This window comes from Myxocyprinus asiaticus, chromosome 29 (genome assembly GCF_019703515.2).
Source record: "Myxocyprinus asiaticus isolate MX2 ecotype Aquarium Trade chromosome 29, UBuf_Myxa_2, whole genome shotgun sequence".
Lineage (NCBI taxonomy): Eukaryota > Metazoa > Chordata > Actinopteri > Cypriniformes > Catostomidae > Myxocyprinus > Myxocyprinus asiaticus.
The window spans coordinates 18358047-18367235 of record NC_059372.1 but is presented as its reverse complement, the minus strand read 5'-3'; the positions used below and the strand labels follow the sequence as shown (position 1 = coordinate 18367235).

The 9189-nt window shown below is 35.2% G+C and overlaps 1 long non-coding RNA gene across 2 annotated transcripts; it reads right to left on the bottom strand.

The window, feature by feature from the left end:
* Positions 1-2198: 2198 nt before the first annotated feature.
* On the bottom strand, positions 2199-8580 carry LOC127420152 (uncharacterized). Of its 2 annotated transcripts, XR_007893774.1 has the most exons (6): positions 8359-8580; positions 8010-8100; positions 7830-7927; positions 7389-7479; positions 6520-6587; positions 2199-6413 (listed from the first exon to the last, which is right to left on the bottom strand). It is a non-coding gene; the product is annotated as an uncharacterized LOC127420152 (long non-coding RNA). The 2 variants fall into 2 exon arrangements; XR_007893773.1 differs by lacking the exon at positions 7830-7927 and having other exon boundaries at positions 2200-6413; positions 8359-8577.
* Between the last annotated feature and the right edge of the window lie 609 nt (positions 8581-9189).

The window sequence follows — 9189 nt, the reverse complement described above, 5'->3', positions numbered from 1 at the left end:
TGCCCTTTGAGGGGGCAAAAATGTCCTTTTGAATTCGCCCCAGAGCATTGATGTGGTGTCACGGAGCATCAGCTGTTTTTTTATTCTGTTTGTGTTTCATGAAGTTACAAGCGAAATGCAACAGAAGATATCTGTTTACAGCATATAAACTCTAAAAGCTTTTTTTTTCCTTCAGGCCATTACATGATACTAATTTAATTTGTGAGCGAAATAATGTGTTGTTTTCTATTCGCAAACCTTCCAATCGGCACAAAGATTTGACCGTATGTTTGACAGTTTATGTAGAGTAAATAATCATATTTCATAAGTTATGGAAACAGAACCCTTCTAATTTGTCAGCAAATTAAAAAGCATCTGGTAAGAATTGGTTATATTGCCTATAGGCCTATGCACTGTAAAGACTTTAAAACGACACCAATTTTGTGTTGAGGCAAGTAGTTATTAATTATTTTGATGATTTCTTTTTCAGCATGGAACGTCAAAAGTATGCCAAAACATGTTTATGTTTATTATTATTTAAGTGACTCAAGCATACAGTAATTTCCTCATTCATTTTTGGAGACATGAATAATAAATAATAAATAATAAATAATATGTAACTAAACATGTTTACATAATTTGAAAAAAATGTAATGCTACAATAATTTAATAAATACTTTTGAATCCAGAAATTACATTGCTTTTGTTTATTTATGAAACATATAGTTGGCATTTTGGCTGTGTACTCACAGAACGACGCAGACACACCAATGCAGAACTATAAATGCAAACCAACACAGGTCAGATCAAATGTCCACTCTATGTATTGTGATGTAAGATCATCAACAGATTAATACTTGATTGCTACCGCATTTCCGACTTCACATGGCACACCTGCAGTGTAGACAGCATTATTAATTCTAAGAATATACCTATATGTATAATGACCCCTGCTGGGGTCTGTGCACATCACAGATGTCAATGCTTTGTCAACTTTTAGAGATACCCAGAGGGAGAAAATCTATATAATTTTTGTTAACAGATCCTCTCGCTTTGAGACTTATTGTGCGCAATAATGGAGAATAGGCCTTATTTATTTATCTTATTTAGCATATACCAGTATCAAAAACAGTCAACAGCAGTCGGCTCCTATAGGGCATAATTAGTCTTACCATGAAATCTTTTGTAACTATGAATGCAGTTGACAGATGTCACAGATTAGGCTGGTTAACACTTAGAAAGTAGGGTTCAAATGAACAGATATTTCCTTGTCAAATAAATGCAAATTGGTATAGCAAAGCAATTCCAATAACATACACACTAGTAGTGCCCTCTGCTGTTCATACTTTAAAAAAAAAAAAAATCAGCAGCTAATTTTCTGTTTTATTATGCATAGGAATTCACATTAAATGTATAGTTCACCCAAAAATGAAAATTTTATTTTCTCAGCCTCATGTGACCCCAAACCCGCTTGTTAAGGAGATGTTAGGCAGAATGTTAGCTTCAGTCACCATTCACTGTTATTGTATGGAAAAAAAAGATGCAATGAAAGTGAATGGTGACTGAGGCTAACATTCTGCCTAACATATACTTTTGTAAGTAATATAGGTTTTGAACAACATGAGGGTGAGTAAATGATGACAGACTTTTCTGGATGAACAATCCTTTTATGCCACTGTAGCCTCATTGTTGAAGTTTAAAACATCTGTATAACAGAAAGCTCACAGGACATTTATGAATCGTAAATGTTTTTTCCCCCTCATTTACATCCTGCCATTTTTTAAATACAGCAACTGAAATTACATTTACTTTTTGCAATAAAAAACATTAAACTCTGATGAAACAACAAACAAAACGCATGTGCGACAAGTCCACATTGCTGTCAAATGCTTGACTTATTTAAACTGCACAATAAATAACCATCACAGTGTTTCTTTGAAGCTCTATTTGTCTCCACAGGAACAGCTGTCCTCTTTCCATTGGGCACTTACAACTATTGCAAAAGTATCTATTTTCTTTTTTTTTTTATTTCACCACTTCAACAATATGTGAAAATACTGCCGGAATGTGCATCAGAACACTCAAGAGTTCAGTGGCGTGCACAGTATTAATAGTCCCTTTAGGAGATGGCAAAAGGTCCCAGCCCAGATATCGAAAGTGACTTTTTTCGTCAGGGTGCCAATTTCAGTTAGTATTAATTATCTAGCCAGAGGAAACTGATGTTGTTGGTGTCTAGCTGACACTAATTGGCCTAGGTGAAGAGAGCTTTCATTATGTGACAGAGAGTGGAGGGGTCAGGGAATGAGGTGGGCCATGGCAAACAGAGACAAAGACTAAAATAACAATGGAGAGCAAAGCGTGCCGATAATATGTGTGGAGACAGCTGCATGAGATGCAGAGGAAATAGGGTTGTGTACACAGAGTAGAGCTTATTAAAAACAGGCCGATGCAGCTGAAGTTGTTTTATTTATTGGTATGGTTTATTTAAATTGGGACAAGTGGTTGGATTATGTAGAGGATATGAGGGATTTTTTGTGGAAATGGAGGTATTGATATTAAAGAAAATCAGGGTACACGAACAGGTGCCACCAGAGCAGAAAGGAAGATCTTGAGATTCTCTTACTGATACACTGAGTTTAAATTGCAAGTCCTTACATTTAAAATAAGTATTAAAAAAAACAGTGTCAAATATCATCCTGATAATCTTAATTTCAGAAAATGATTTCTAAACAGGCTTCCCAAAAACATTTGTGGCTAAATGTTGATTACCACCAAAAATAAATAAAAATCCACTCTTCCCTACTTTTCTTTGAAAAATAAAAGCAAAAATCGAGGTTACAGTGAGGCACTTACAGTGGAAGTGAATGGGGGTTTAAAGGCAGAAACTTTATAAAAACACTTGCATTAATTCTTCTGTTAAAATTTGTGTATTATGTGATCTGTATGGTTGTATAAATCATCATTTTTGCAGTCATTTCATGGTTTACAGTGTTGCGTCATCATGGCACCGAACATTGTAAAATTGGATATATCTTTACACAGAAAAAGGTAAGCAATTTTATCACACTAAAATCATGTTAACATGCATATTGTTTACGTCTTGTGGCTATACTTTTTAAATAATGAGTATTTTTTTTTTAAATGTATTGGCCCCATTCACTTCCATTGTAAGTGACTCACTGTAACCCAGACTTGTCATATATATATATATATATATATATATATATATATATAAAATCAACATTATGCCATAAATGCTGTCGACTGAGCTTACCTTTTATTGAACCCGGAATATTCTTTTGACATCAGACAAATAACACACTTCACCTTTAAATAAATGGACCTTCCAAAGTCCTGTGAGTCATTTTAAAATGAAAATAAATTTCCTTTGCATATCAGTACAGTAAATAATATAAACTGTTCAGTAGGTGGCTGGTCACCTGAAATGAGTAATGACTATTCACAGCTAAGCTTGTGTGCCAATGCATACAAATAACTTCTTTATGAATAACATTCAGTCATCTTAAAAGATACTTTCCCACATATGGTGTGTAACCTGACAGATATTGAGCAAAAACAAAATGATACATAGCAAGATCAGATGAAAAGAAAAACAGTACACATGAAACATTAGCCTACAATATTTTCACAGTGAAGTAATTTTTTATGAAACTCTTAAAGATTTGTGTCATTCTAGTCACTGTTCAATTTATTTGTTTTCATCTAAATGAGTGTGTGTGTGTGTGTGTGTGGGCAGTCCAGTTGAAGTCAGCAGTAATCAGTTCACAATGTACCTGAGTCTCACTGACATTTCACTCTTGTGAAGAACTAACTTCTCTTGGCAGTTCTACAGCATGGCAGTGGGCACCTTGATGTAGTGTTAATGGAAGTGCTTTTATCACATTTCTTTCTTTAAACCTTTAATAAATTGGCCCCATCCACTTCCATTGTAAGTGCCTCAGCCCAGATATTTGTTTTTTTTAAAGAGAAGGAGGGACTAGACAAAATCCTTTTGTGGTAATCAATATTATGCCACAAATGCTGTCGATTGAGCTTAACTTGTATTGAACCTGGAATATTCCTTTAAGATCTATGTATGTGGTGAATGCACTTATACAGTTGCCTGTGCTTGTAATTTCCAGTTTTAAATGTGATTAAAATGTATGTGTAATCTGCCAAACAATGAGAAGTATGAATGCTATTTAATAGTGTATTACAACATGCTGTGTCATTGTTTTAAAACATTATTAAGGTGTTGTTTTGTAGTAATGAGAACCAGCTTAAACCACAGCAATACTCAGACCTAACCTACTAATAGATGAGACCAGTCTCTTTGTGTTGGGGCTATACTGGCAAACCAAAACATGTTAGCATGAGAGATTGTCAGTCAAGTATATCTCAAGAATCTGATGGCATGATACAGTATACTGTATGTTGTATAAAATGCTTTAATACATCACAAAAAAGTACAAAATATGACACTAATAAAAATGGTGATTTAAAAAAAAACTTTAAACTTTTCAACTTTAACTACATCTACATAAAAAGATGTCAAAGATAATAACTTAGTGACTTGAGAAGTATCCAAAGAAGCATAATGTATATGCTCAGAGAATCTGGTTTATTGTGCCAGTGAAAGTTATCGTGGTTTCATGTTATATGTCGGCCATGGCAGGACAATATTCATTGCCCCAACAGCAAATCAGGAAGGAGGGCAGAAACACTCACAGAGGTTTCCTCTTACATCCCAACACTACTATAAAAAAGGATAATCTCATACAGTGCTGTAATCACACTGGAATGTATAGCGAAGAGAGAAACAATGATTACAAAAAGTTACGAGGCATGCTCATCTAAATTCAGAAATCAGTTTATGTACAAGACCATTGATATGCAAAGTTACAAACTGACTGTTCTAATAACACTTTCAAAGGTATTATTGTATACCTCAGCTGAGCAGAATCTGTAGAGAACAGCTCTCACAAATGCCTTCAACTCTTTTTACATTATCTGACATTAAGTGGGTATGTGTGGAGATACAGAATATGCTCAGTGAAAGATTTCTGATATTTATGACACCTGGTATGTATCTTTCACAAAACAGGTGACTCATGAGAGGATGAAAGTTGCAGCCTACTGACCTACAGAAGCCAAAGATCCACCAGTAGATACTGCAGGCCCATTGCTCAAACAGGAAGAAGAGCAGAGCCACTAGCAGGGTTGGGGAGTAACGGAATACATGTAACGGGATTACGTATATAAAATACAAAATATAAGTAACTGTATTCCACAATTTAAATCATTTGTATTTAGAATACAGTTACATTCAAAAAGTATTTTGATTACTGAAGAGATTACTTTGCATTTTATTGTCATTTGTTTCATTTGATATTTAGTCCTTTCAGATGGAAAACATTTATACATATAAATGATGCGATCCAAACTGCATTTGAACAGCAGTGAAACACTTTCTTATGATGTGTTACATTCATACGAGCAGACAGAGAAGTAAGTTTGAAGTAAGTTTGGAGCACAATAAATAGAAATAAACCTTGTGTAAATTGTTAGCTTTACGCTAAGCTAAAATGCTACTTCTAGCCATTTTACACGCACGTTACCAGACACGATCATAATTTATCAAGAAAATTCACACTGGATCATATTTTTTTTCTAGTAAGACCTTTGATATTAGGGCAAAAATCATATTCTTGATAATAATTTTTGCATTGTTTTCCTGTAAAGATATCTAAAAATCCTTAAAACAAGATCAATTTGATTTATCTCATTTTAGAAACAACACTGCATAAAATATTTAGGTTTTTCAGAGAATGTATTTTTAACATGTGTATTTTGTCTCACTGTACTGGCAGAGTTTTTATAGTCAAAACAAGTGTAAAAATCTACCAGTGCTGAAGAAGTAATCCAAAGTATTTAAAATACGTTACTGACCTTGAGTAATCTAAGGAAATACGTTACAAATGACATTTTACAGCATGTATTCTGTAATCTGTAGTGGAATACATTTCAAAAATAACCCTCCCAACTCTGGTCAGTTAAAAAAATAAATAAAAATAGAAAAACTCACTTCAAGTAACTTTCCGTACCAGTTATAAGTGTCATATCATAAACATTAAAACGACATTCAGTAATGACAAACTGCTATCAAGTGTCATGGTCAGACACAATAATTTCACTGGTATTGATTGTTTTGAGTAGCACTACTCACAGTTATTTCTAGGCTAATGAAAGTAAAGATATCAAACAATTCTGCTTTGCTATCCAATGACATCTATTCATTGAGTCTGCAGTAATGATGATCACAGATAAGGATACACAGAAGGGCTTGATTGTTTTTGAACATAGAGACTCCACAGATGAACCCAATCAGCTCTATGGCAAACAGGCCCAGTGTGATGGATAATGCCACCACAAGCCTGCTCTCAAACAGAAAGAATAAGAATGAGAGATTAACACTTTTACACTATATAGTAAAGGAAATACAGAATACAAAATGCATGTGCTATACAGTGTTGCTCTTACCGTGTGTCCTCTAGCCTGTATTCTTCATTAGTGTAGTCTAGTGATAGGCAAGTCCTCACACTGTTATCCTGTGGAATGGTTCAGTTTGTTATATTATATATATATATATATATATATATATATATATATATATACACACACACACACACACACACACACACACACACACACACATACATATTAGGGGTGTAACGGTACACAGAAGTCACGGTTCGGTACGTACCTCGGTTTTGGGGTCAAGGTTCAATACGATACGGTACAACAGGAAAAAGAAACAAATCCCGAATGCTACGTTTATTTTCATTTATTCTGAACAGACAATAGCGCAAATTACAGTTTGTTCCACCTAGCAGCATTTAGTCCCCTCTGAGGTAGTTGGTACAGTACAGCCTCCTTTAGTGTATTAAGCACTAAGCAGTAAACAGAATGCACTCTTGCATAGGCCATACTTTTTTTGTAGGGTTGATAAAAAACAAAAGGTATTTGGTCACAATCAGCTACAAAACTGAAAAGCATCTCTTGTGTTATATAAGTAAAAAATAAATAGAATAATTAAAAATAAAACTTGTGCATTAGAAGCCATTCTTGTTTTGGGTTGGTGCGTAGATGATCTCTTCTTCTGCTCTTTTTCCTGTTGTGGCAGTTAGCAAACAGCGTTGCATTACCACGCGCGCCCCCTTCTGGATTGGAGTGTGGCTCGCCTGTGACTGACTCAGATTTATCTTCGTCTGACTGCATGTACGGGACGAATACATGTACCGTTACACCCCTAATATATATGTATATAAACACTGTTATGGGTTGCTTGCTGGATCACAGGCCTGGTTCAGAAGATACAAAGACTTTAAGTTTAATGCACAAGTTCTTACCCTGGACCAGAATGTGATGATGACAATAACTAGATGCGCGATGGGAGTCTAGAAATGGGCTGGCACCAGGCTGCTAACCCCCGACATTAAGCTAGACAAAATATATGACAATCATGTAAGATGTTTGCAAGCAAAAATAAATAAATCCTTAATGATATTGGTACAGTTGTTTACATAAAACACATATCATCTATCCATCAGCGAATTTACGTACTTACTCTTTATAGCTTGTTGTGCTTGATTGTACAGTTGACGAACTGACAGATAACAAAATTATAAACTTAACTGTATTATAATCTAAAATGCCAAAGGCTGGACAGTTCTCCTTTGCTAAAAGCTTCGGGTTGCTACGACAACACTTCTTCTGCTTAGCGAGTTAGTAGAGTACTAATAACAGACAATCAAACAGCCGAACTTTGACATTCAACCCCGGATACGCACCAAAAGTGCTAGTGTGAAAACACCCTAAGACCATGGTGCTCGGCAGGCAGTAATTTTTTCGCACTTTGTGACTTCTTCACATTGAGGTCCACACACTTCTGCATATTTGAAGGCAAACAAAAACAGTATTAGCAGGAACGGGGGGGGGGGCATTGAACTACAAAGAAAACATCTCCTTACCATTGTCCTAAACTGCATGGTGTGCATGTTGATTCACGCTCGGGTCCTAAAGACAAGCCAGAAGAAGTCTGCTTGTCACTGGCATGTGGGGCTGAAGAACACAGTAGAGGAAAAAAACAAAACAAGAGTAGTGTAAATTAATTAACTATAGCTGTGATTAGAACAGACAGTGCAGTATATATATAGGCTAACAACCCAGAATTGCTTGTCCAAAGTCAAAGCTTCTGGTTTGTTTTTGTGATGAATGTTGCGCATCATGAAAATATGTGTGGAAGCTGCCATGTTATTGAGAATGTAGTTGTTTTTTCACACACTTGTGTAAATGAATAGCAATAAAACAAATACTTACGACAATGATTCCTGTATGGTCGTGGAGATCAAATAAAAAATTATTACGTGTGACACGTTCATCTGAGACCATTTGAATGTCTGCAAAAAGTGCGGGTTCATAAACTGTGCGTGTACGTCTGAAGTGCGCATGCGTGAGCCTATCAGTGCATGTCTGCAGTGCGCATGCGTGAGTCTGAGAGCATCATCTTCTTCTTCTTCTTCTTCTTCTTCTTCTTCTTCTTCTTCTTCTTCTTTACTCTTTTATGGAGGTTGGCAAACCAGCAATTGGTGCATTTTCCGCCCCCTACTGGTATGCAGTGTGGAGTATTGATGTTATGGTAAATAAATAAAAAAAAAAAAAAAAAAACTATTCTTAAATCCTGTTTTTCACATTTGTGTCCTTCAAATATATTAGTAAAATGTATATACTCTTCCATCCTTATTTAGTAGGCTTTTCAGTGAAAGCTGAGTATATCTATAGATTTCATTGCTTCTATAAGCTGTGATCTTTCATTCTTATATGACAAACATTTTATTAGGACATGTTCAACAATGTTTCAGGAAGACCACATCTTACGCAACGACCGGATTCATGTTTGCCAATACTGAAAAGTGACTGAATTAATGAGGAATGCCCAATTCTGAGTCGAGATATTATGGTATCTTCTCTTCTGTTTCCATAACTATTCCTCTCAACTCCAACAGCTCTTTGGATATTATATAAATTATGCCCCTTTATCTCTCGATCCCATTGACCTTGCCACATCCTTATTACAGCTGTTTTGATTATTCCTTTTAATCAAATTAAAAAAAATTTTTTACAATTTATTTACTTCCATTTTATTCAATG